Genomic DNA, 10,003 nt, shown 5'->3' with positions numbered 1-10,003 from the left:
GTTATGCCCACTTATTCCAAACTCCTTGAACATTTTCTTTGTGCATCTTTATGTTTGCTTTGTCTTATAGTTATTTGATTGTTTCCCATCTTCTTGGATAACAGAAGCCATATTTTTTCACTAGCACCAAACACAGTCAAGCTTCATTATTTGCATATTCCACATTTTCAAATTAATTTGTAACTTCAAAACCAATACTCATAGCACTTTCACAGGCATTCAGGGACATGCACATGTGCAGGGCAACAAAAAATTGCATTGCCTGACACACATGTTGCCAGCCAAGGTGGAATAAGGCAATCCTTTACTTTCCTGTTTCAGCTCTCATATTGGAAAAAAGTGATTATTTTGCAGGCTATTTAGTGCCACATTTTTTGCATTGTTGTGCTTTTTTTGGTGATTTTGCTGTTTAAAATGGCTCCCAAGCATAGTGCTGAAGTGTTCTTTAGTGTTCCTAAGTGCAAGAAGGCTGTTATGTGCCTTATGGAGAAAATACATGTTGTAGGTAAGTTTCACTCAGGCATTAGTTATAGTGATAGCCATGAGCTTGATGTTAATAAATCAACAATATACGCTTAATAAGGTCTTTAAACAGAGACACACATAATATAAAGTTACATATTGATCAGTGGACAAAAATGTGGTGACCAGATGCTCATAGGAACCTATCCTTATGTCTCTCCTAGGAGCAATGATTCTGTATTCACTAATTCAGTGTGGCGGCAACTTCTCAAAACAAAAACACTGCAAATGATGAGAATCGACTGTGCTTACAACATTTTTTTCACTGCTCCCTAAGAATTCCCAAATGTGCCCTGTTTTCTCATATAACTGTTTCACCTATCCATCCATTCATCAATCTGACTATCCATTAAATATTTATTTATTCCTTTCTTTCTGCCAGACACTTCTTGAGACTGAAGATGCAAGGACAAACAAGAGAGATAATACCCTTGTTTTCAGGAATCTCACAGTTGAGCAGTGAGTAATACAGAATGCTAAATTGTATAGTACAGAAGATACAGCACTTATGGAAGTTCACAAGTGGAAAACCAAACTTAGACTAGGACATCAGGGTCTTCTGGAAAAATAATGAATTAAAAAAATAATTTAGTAAAGAATGGTGGCAGAAGGAAGGGTGGGTAAAAGTTCCTGAAGTGTGAGTGAACTTGGCACAAGTTAAGAATTGAAAGAATTCTGGTATAGCTCGAGAGTGGTAATTCAGAAAGAGAGAGTGATATGGAATACTTATTACTTATATTTAAAGAACATGGTATACTTTGTAACATACTTCTCCTCTGCATAGAAAATGCTCATTAAAAGTGATTGTAAAAAATAAAAAAATAAAAAATAAATAATGGCATGAAGAATGAAATGAATTTTATACAACCATCTGAGAGGTACAATTTTCAAATATATTTGTTCAAAATCAGTAGCAGTTAGTTTTTAAGGTATATATTTATATGCCATTAGTTAAATGAGATATTCCTATGGTAAATGTAAAACTCTTGAAAGGGTAAAAATCGAAACAAAACAAATAAGCCACCCAACAAGCTGACAATACATTTATACAGTATTTTATGTAATAGGATAACTCAATTTAAGGAGTGTCTTGCCAATACTCATTAATTTTCCATCATTGAGGTAAATTAATTCACTATCAATAGAGCTTTTCAAAGCACATAATCCTCTGGTGGTCTATAAAACATTAATATATATGGACAGGGTTATCATATCATGAAACAATCATTTTCATTTAAAATTCCAGAGTTGATGAGCTTTGATTCCTGCTGCTTCCACCAAAATGATCATAATAGGCCATTTCTTTTTCCCTGGAATTCTCATAAAATAGTTGTGTTTATCCAGTGTTAAGACTGTTGTCTTAAATTTTTTTCAATTTTAATTTTTTCATATGCTAATACATTTCAGCCAGGTTAAATATCTTTCAAAGTGGATAGATTAGTCTTGTTTCTAAACATGTGGGATATTAACTCTTTGCATCCATGTTTTTTTAAGTCCATGTGTATCAAGAGACCTTCCTGTGACACTCATATCATCTAGCCTATGACCACAGCTCTTTGTGAAATTAAATTACTATTACAATTTTCATCACTGACATTAAAACTGCTATAAACTAAACATGTGTAGTTATTTCACTGAGTATATTGAAGCATGTATCCTACTTGAGAGGATATATGAATATCTATAATGAAGGATATGGATGGAAGGAAGGAAGGAAGGAAGAAAGGAAGGAAGGAAGGGAGAAAGGAAGGTACGAAGTTAGGAAGATACCTTATTCAAAGACTACTACTTCTTGATTTTTCCTGAATCTCCAAGGAAATTTAATTCATGTTTTGTGATTTAAGTAGATATGAACACATGAAAGAAAGCATACATAATTAAATAAATTATTGAACGTATGTTATATCACACTGCTTTACTTGGCATAGAATGAGGAAGATTAGTATTTTCTACTGTGTTCCATGGCATAGTAATTTTACAGGGAGTTAATGGATCTTGCTGGAAAAAAGAGGGAAAGGGCCCTTTAAAGGACAGGAAGATCATTCATATAAGTGCTGAGCTGGGGAAGAAAGACTGGCCTTTGCAAGCTGTTGACCACAACCTAAAATATGAATGATCCTCCCTCAGTGCCATTTTGTGGCAGCGAGACCTGCAAATAAACGGGAGAGCCGGGGCTGTGGCGGGAGGAGGAGCGCGGGGGCCGGCGGCAGCGGGGTCGGGCGGCCCCCGGGCAGCAAGCGGGTAGCGCGGGGTCAGCCTATGTGACTGGGCGGCGCCGGCGCGGCCTCCGTCAGGAGAGGATTCAAGATGACCAACGAGGAACCTCTTCCTAAAAAGGTTCGACTGAGTGAAACAGACTCCAAAGTATGGCACGAGATGAATTAATTCTCAGGTGGAAACAATATGAAGCATATGTGCAAGCTTTGGAGGGCAAGTACACAGATCTTAACTCTAATGATGTAACTGGCTTAAGGGAATCTGAAGAAAAACGAAAGCAGCAACAGCAAGAGTCTGCACGCAGGGAAAACATTCTTGTAATGCGACTAGCAACCAAGGAGCAAGAGCTGCAAGAGTGTACTTCTCAAATCCAGTACCTCAAGCAAGTCCAGTGCCTAGCGTTGCCCAACTGAGATCAACAATGGTAGACCCAGCGATCAACTTGTTTTTCCTAAAAATGAAAGGTGAACTGGAACAGACTAAAGGCAAACTGGAACAAGCCCAAAATGAACTGAGGGCCTGGAAGTTTACGCCTGATAGGTAAACAAATCATACTCCCCAGTCAAGACTTCCCTGACAGTCCCACTACAAGAAAGCTGTGGTGGGACAGCCAAGTACTCGTTTCCACACCAAGACTCAGACTTTTTGAGCCAAAAAGCCACATTCTTATACTATCCAGCTTGTAATGGTTAATGTAAAACTTACCAGATGAACCTTGTGTTTCAGCTTTTTTCTCTTCCCCCTCCCCTTGCTTCAGAGGCCTGATGGCATCGGACTATTCCGAAGAAGTGGCCACCTCCGAAAAATTCCCCTTCTAGGACATGTAGACACTTAGGAAGTGTTTCTGTTTGAAGAAAATAGAGGGAGAAACAGAAGTCTTAAGTCTGTGGCACACTGTGTCTTCAGACAGTTTGGAGGAATGAAAACCTAGAGATTTAAAATCATGAACTGAACATGTAAAATTCCAGTAAATGTAAAGATGGAATATGCATCGCTCTTAACCTTGAGCATAGTGACTTAGAGACACTGTATATCAGTTTTGCCAATAAGACTGTGGACTTCATTATTGTTGTTGAACTTCTGGGTCAAACTCAAATGACGTGAATTTTGCCTTTAAAGGATTTATTTGCTAAGAACCAACTTAATAGTCATGAGAGAATCAAATAATAGATGTCAGTACAAGTAGTTCATATATTTAACCATTTAGTTTGGGGCTCCATATTACTTGATTGAGCCTTAAATCAATGTGGTTTTACTCAATGGTTTGTTCTTTGAATGGTTGCTAATACTGTAGATAATCTTATTGAGGAATGTACAAATAATGAAGGTGTGGTATCAAACTTCAGGTCTAAACTGTTTGAAGCATTATAAACATTCATTTCACAACTAGATTGTATAAGGATATTAGCTGTGATGAGACTCACTGCGTTATTTTTTTCAGTAGTGCAATTTATTAAATCCCCATTCCATTCAACAGGCAAAAAAATAATAATAATAAAAAAAATAAAAATAAAATATGAATGAAAACAATAAGGAAAAAAGAGTTAGTTTCCACCTATTATGACAAGAGTCAAAAAGAATGATACTATTCAGAATTGCATGAGGGGGAAGTGATTTGAAGAAATAATTAGTGAATTACGTAAAAAACAATGGGCCTTAATGTTTACCACTGCATTTTTATAATAATGTATTTTATAATATAGCAAGTTAAGAAATAACCTAACATTAAATACTTGAATGCCAGTTCCATACATTGTGATATGTTAAAATGGAAAAACATGAAGGTGATAAAAAGATTATGGAAGAATAGGCATTATAGAATACATTATTAAATGTGAAAAAGTATATTACAGTATTAAATATATGACTATTTTACGAATATATTAATAAGTTGAGAAAGATAAGGATAAAATACTAACAGTATTATTTCTGGATGCATAAATGGCTTACTAATACTAATGACTCTATTCTCACCTCCTCAAATGACTTTTTTTGTTTTTGTTTTTGCTGGGAAGTGTCTGGAATAGAGAGGTGTTCCCTTATTATAGTTAAGGATGAGCTTCCATAGGTTTTTCCAGCAGGAGAGGAAATTTATAAGGACTGCTACAAATTCAACCTTCAAAATCAGCTTCTAAACTATTTGTGGAAGGGTTTTAGGCATGCAATTACCCATCGCAGGTCTAATTGTCCATTTGCATGCACAATTTAGAAAGGCACAGTTGAAATTTAGTCCCATGCTCTCCAACACTAATTTTCTCCCTTGAAATTGACATTTCAAAGAACATCAGGTAGCTAAAACCCCAGATTTGTTATTTATTTCAACAGGAAGGGAAATTCTTTTCTTTCCAAGTTGAAGGATTGGTTTAAAAAAATTAAAAGATGAAAGGGAAAAGACAAGCATACAAAGGAATGTGCCCTCCCTCCACCCATGCTACCAAGAACAGACTCTTGTTTGCCTTGAAAGGAGTTATAATGTGATCAGTTATCCGATTAGCAAGACTTGTCCTTACTTCTTCATAGAGGGGAGAACATATCTGACCATCTTATAGTTGTATATCTCCATGTATAAATACCTCTATCTTCCTCTGTAAAAGTGGGGGTAATAATATGCATCTCATTGAATAGTTTTGAGAATTAGAGCTGATAATACATGTAAAAAAATTACATAGAAGGCCCTCAATATTAGTCCTCTTCTCGGTTCCCCTGTTTTTATTTCCTTCACCTTCATAGGTAATAATATATAGAATTGATTCATACCAATTTATGGCTGAAAGGATTAACAAGTAGTGAAACAGACACCCCTCTACTTTGCCAAGTCAGTTTTGTAGCTCTTAATTTTAAAGATTGGAGACAGATGTATTTATGAATTTGCTAGTGAGGCTCACTCACTGTGCTGTTTAAAATAGTAATCAACAGCTGTTATTAATGGGAAAGAAAAACGTGGATCCCTACTAATTGGCAGGGCTTGTGAAAATCTAGCCATCAATCTTTCCTCTACTATAACACATTCAAAACAAACAAGCAAAATGACAACTGTGGAGGCCTTTGGGAGTGTAGTGTACATATCACCGGCATCTGACTTCTGGGTGAATCATGAAGCAGCAAGGGGTGGTCTGGCTTGCTGCTTCGGCAGTAAAGCACAGAAGAGTTGTGCTGCACTGTGGTTGGCCTGGGTCACATCAGTGCAAAGAATGCGAGTTTCCATGAAGCAGCCTTAGGCACACAAGAGAGAGCTAGGGTAGGATGATCTTAGACTTGTCTAAGAAGGCCAACTGGAGAGATGAACAAAACTTGGCAGAGAGAACTGTCTGATACAAGTTCCTCTGTCACTTGGGTCACAGCTCAAGTGCTATACCCTCAATGAGATTCTATCACTGCCATTGCTCAAGTACCCATGTCCCCCCCCGGCTTTTCTTCATTGTGTTTCCCTACAAGCATGAAAGCATCATTGCTGGGCTTGGCGTACAGTAGATACTTATTCATATGAAGTTAGGAAATCATGTCTGTATATTGTGGCCCCAGCATACTGGCCATTCCTATAGGTTATCTCAAGAACTGAAAAGCATTGCTGCAAAAGCTCTACTTGAGTACCAGTACTTAATGAGAGCTAAAAGTACTTATCACACATCGACTCTTCAACCATTCTATGGGATAGACACCATTATATAGGTAAGGAAGCTGAGGAACAGAAATTTAAATCAGTTGCCCAAGGTCAAATGCCCAGTACTCAGTAAAGCTGGGCTTTGAAACAGGCTATCTGGCTCCAGAGTCTGTACATGCTCAGCTGGTGGCAGGAAGTATCCTTATTAGCTAGACCACTCAGAAATTCTCTCTGGGAATATGAACTGAGCAGGCAGAAAGTCAGTCATTGTTAGAAATAGGCAGGCAGCAGAGACAGAAACAGTAGATACTATGAGATAAATTTGGTAAAGAAGACACAACAAAGCACAAACCAAAAAAATACAACCTGAGATCAGGTAGTTGGTTGGCAGCTCAGAGAAGCAGAGACACAGACCTTTGTCACCTATTCTGTAGAGGCCACAATAAATACCTGATCACTTGCTTCCTGGATCCAAAATGACAGTTTAACTGGCAGTGAGGCTCTATTTTAAGGTACAAGGCTCTTCTTGTTTCCCCATGATATTCCTGTAGCTGTTATTATTTTTATTGTTAATTCTGTTTATCTCTAAAATAAATCTCTAGTAATTGAGATGATCTGAGTGAATCTCTGTTCCTTGAAAACAAAATTGCCCAGTGTAGCCAGAAGTTATTACCTTCACAACTCTTATTCCATGACCTCTTTCCTTCTCAATTAAGTGTGGATGAATTTCTGCAGTGGTGTCACTTGCTAATTATGAGTCTGGCTCACAATGGCTTACAGCAGGCTTTTCCACTGAAGTATTCTTGAGGGCAGGAGAGTTGAATGGGTGCCCTTGGGATTTCAGGGCAGATCACCCACAGTGATTACTGCAGGAGAGAAAGAACTTTGAAGTCTTGTATATTATCTTACAAATCCATATGACCTTTGTAGTCTTTCATAATGTGACTATGCTTGTTTTACTTAAAATTTGTTTTTTTCCATGGTTTTGAGGACTGCCTAACACACTGTCATGTACCTTATTTTGACAGGCACAACATCAAAGTGTCTAAGTCCTTTCAAAAAATCTATGCAGTTTTAAAGTAGTCATCACAAGATGGAAAAAAGAAGGAAAGCCTTCAATATCTGAAATCACTTAGCTATAATGGTAGAAATCTAAATAAAGAAATTTGCTATTTGCTGGCATGAAGTCCTGACTTGGACATCTGTCAAAGAAACTGACAGATCACAGGAGCTGCAGAGGCATCCACAAGATGATACTATTGGTTATTTCTAGACTTGTGTTAAGACCAGTGGCTTTTAAGCATTTTGTCATTGACTCACAATGAGAAATACATTTTACATCTCAATCTACCACACATATACACACACCTAAAGCCAAGGTTCCATGAAATAATAAGGCATCTTATTATACATGATACTCTCTGTTCCATCCTAGTTTTATTTTCTAAGACATGCTGGACAAGACCCACTACACTGATTCTACAACCCAGGAATATGTCACAACTCATAGTGTGAAAGACAACATATTCGACAAGGTCTCCTCATGCATCATACAAAGGCAACAAGTTTATACGTGGGAATGACACAGAGTTGAATTGGACAATAGGGAAATGAACCCTAAAAGAGATGAAGCTTCCAAATGAAGCTTAAGCCCTACCAGGACAATATTTAAAGGAGCAGACTTGTATTGCCTCATAAGAAACACAATATCCAGAGTTCTACTTGAAGAAATACTTCTCCCTGGAACAGACTGTATTCATTGCATCTCCTCTAACTGACCCTCACAGTTTGGGTCTCATCTCCTTATTATAACACTTAAGCTCCATGACTTGTTTTGAAAATATTTCATCTAATTTGAAAACTGTAGAAAATCACGAGAGAGAAGTATTTTAAAAACCACGTGCTATTCCATCACTTTTTTTGGAAATGTATAAAGTCCAAAGTGAAAAATCCGCCCCCCTCTACCCATCTCTCCTATCACAACCTTCAGAAATAATTATTGTTAGCAGTTTGATACATAAACTTGCAGCTTTGATGATTTACACATATATTAGCCTATGTGTGTTATATAGACAAAGTCTCACACACATATGTATATACTTTTAAAGGGTATTTTGTCATATACCACCTTGATTTTTTTCATGACAAAACATAATGTATATCTTTTGAGTTTAGTGCATATACATGCACCCATTGCCATTTGTCAATTGATTGGCATTTAAGTTTCCCACTGTTTTCAACATTACCATAATGCTGCAATGACTCTCTTACCAGTATATATTTTTAAGCCCAAAATACCATTGTGGTAAATTCCTGAGAATGGGGATGACGTTTCAAATTTCAATCGAGGCTTCAAAGTATCCTCCAAAATATTCTTACCAATCTATACTTTTCACTAATACCATCTGATAATGACCTTTTCCCAGATCCCTGTCAACACTGATATTATCAACATTTTAAATTTTATGGACAAAATATGCATGTGTTTCCCTGAATTTTATGAGTTTAAGGATCTTTTCATGTCATGTGTATTTCATTTTGTTTTTCCTTTTTTGAATTACTGGTTCATATATGCTATCCAGTTTTCTATTTTGCTGTTTACCTTTCTAAAAAATTTATTTGTAGAAAACACATGTGGTAAAGTCCTATGTCTATTATATGTGCTCCATTTTCTCCATAGCATGTCATTGTCCCTTAACTTTATGTATGGTGTTTGGCCACAGAAAAGTGTTTTACGTTTAAATTTGCTTATTAATATACCTATATCTAAATGTGTTGCTGATGACCACTATGTGCTGTCACAGTAAAATAGTCACCTCCACTTTAAAGTTAAAAATAGCCTTGTGGATTTTTTAAAACTACTTTTACAGCCCTGTATTTTTTAAATATAATACTCTTGATATTTATGTTTTATGTAATTGGGCCAATTTCCATAATTTATGTTTTGCTAGAGAATCATCCATTTTATATACTTCAAATTTATTTGCATATTTATAGAAATAAAATTCTCTTATAATTTTGTTTAATCTCACTTGTATCTATAGTTATATATCACAATTTTTATTCCTAATATTGTATATTTTTGCTTTTTAAAATTTTCTGTGTCTGACTTACTGAGTGCTTCTTTATTTTTCTGTTTTTTTAATAGAAATATATTTTACTTTTATCATTCTTTTCATTTTAGTTTTAAATATATTAATTTTTTACCTTTATTAACACTTTTCCTTTTCTTTCTTGGTTTACTTTGTTTCCTAGTTTCTCAAGTTGAATTTTAGTTTATTTGTAATAATTTTATTAAAGCATATAAAAAGGCACATAAAACTATACATTTTACTCTGAGTACAGTTATTGTTGTATTCCATAATTTTATAAACTTTTCTTATTTCTGTTCATTTCTAAATATATTTAAAATTTTGATTTCCCTTTTGAAATATCTATCTGAATAAACAGTGAACATGTGAATTTAGTTAGGAAATTAGATATGTCTACGCATATCTACTAAACTCGTAAGAGCAAATTGTAAGAGCAAATGACTAAATTCTCTCTTTTTTCTCTACATACAGAGAATTCCAGTGGTGTTGGGAGAGAGAAAGCAGCAGTTCGAGAATGGAAGGTGAAAGGAAAGAATAGCAATGCTTTTCTCAGACATTGGCCTAAAGCCCA

The 10,003-nt window shown here is 35.8% G+C and overlaps 1 pseudogene; it reads left to right on the top strand.

Annotated features, from left to right (window-relative positions):
- The first annotated feature begins 2,829 nt into the window (after positions 1-2,829).
- On the top strand, positions 2,830-3,557 carry LOC114886530 (annotated as a pseudogene).
- The last annotated feature ends 6,446 nt before the right edge of the window (positions 3,558-10,003 follow it).

The sequence above is a fragment of the Monodon monoceros genome, unplaced genomic scaffold (assembly GCF_005190385.1).
Source record: "Monodon monoceros isolate NGI ecotype Baffin Bay Population unplaced genomic scaffold, NGI_Narwhal_1 Super_Scaffold_7, whole genome shotgun sequence".
Taxonomy (NCBI): Eukaryota; Metazoa; Chordata; class Mammalia; order Artiodactyla; family Monodontidae; genus Monodon; species Monodon monoceros.
This window is presented reverse-complemented; position numbering and strand designations above follow the sequence as displayed.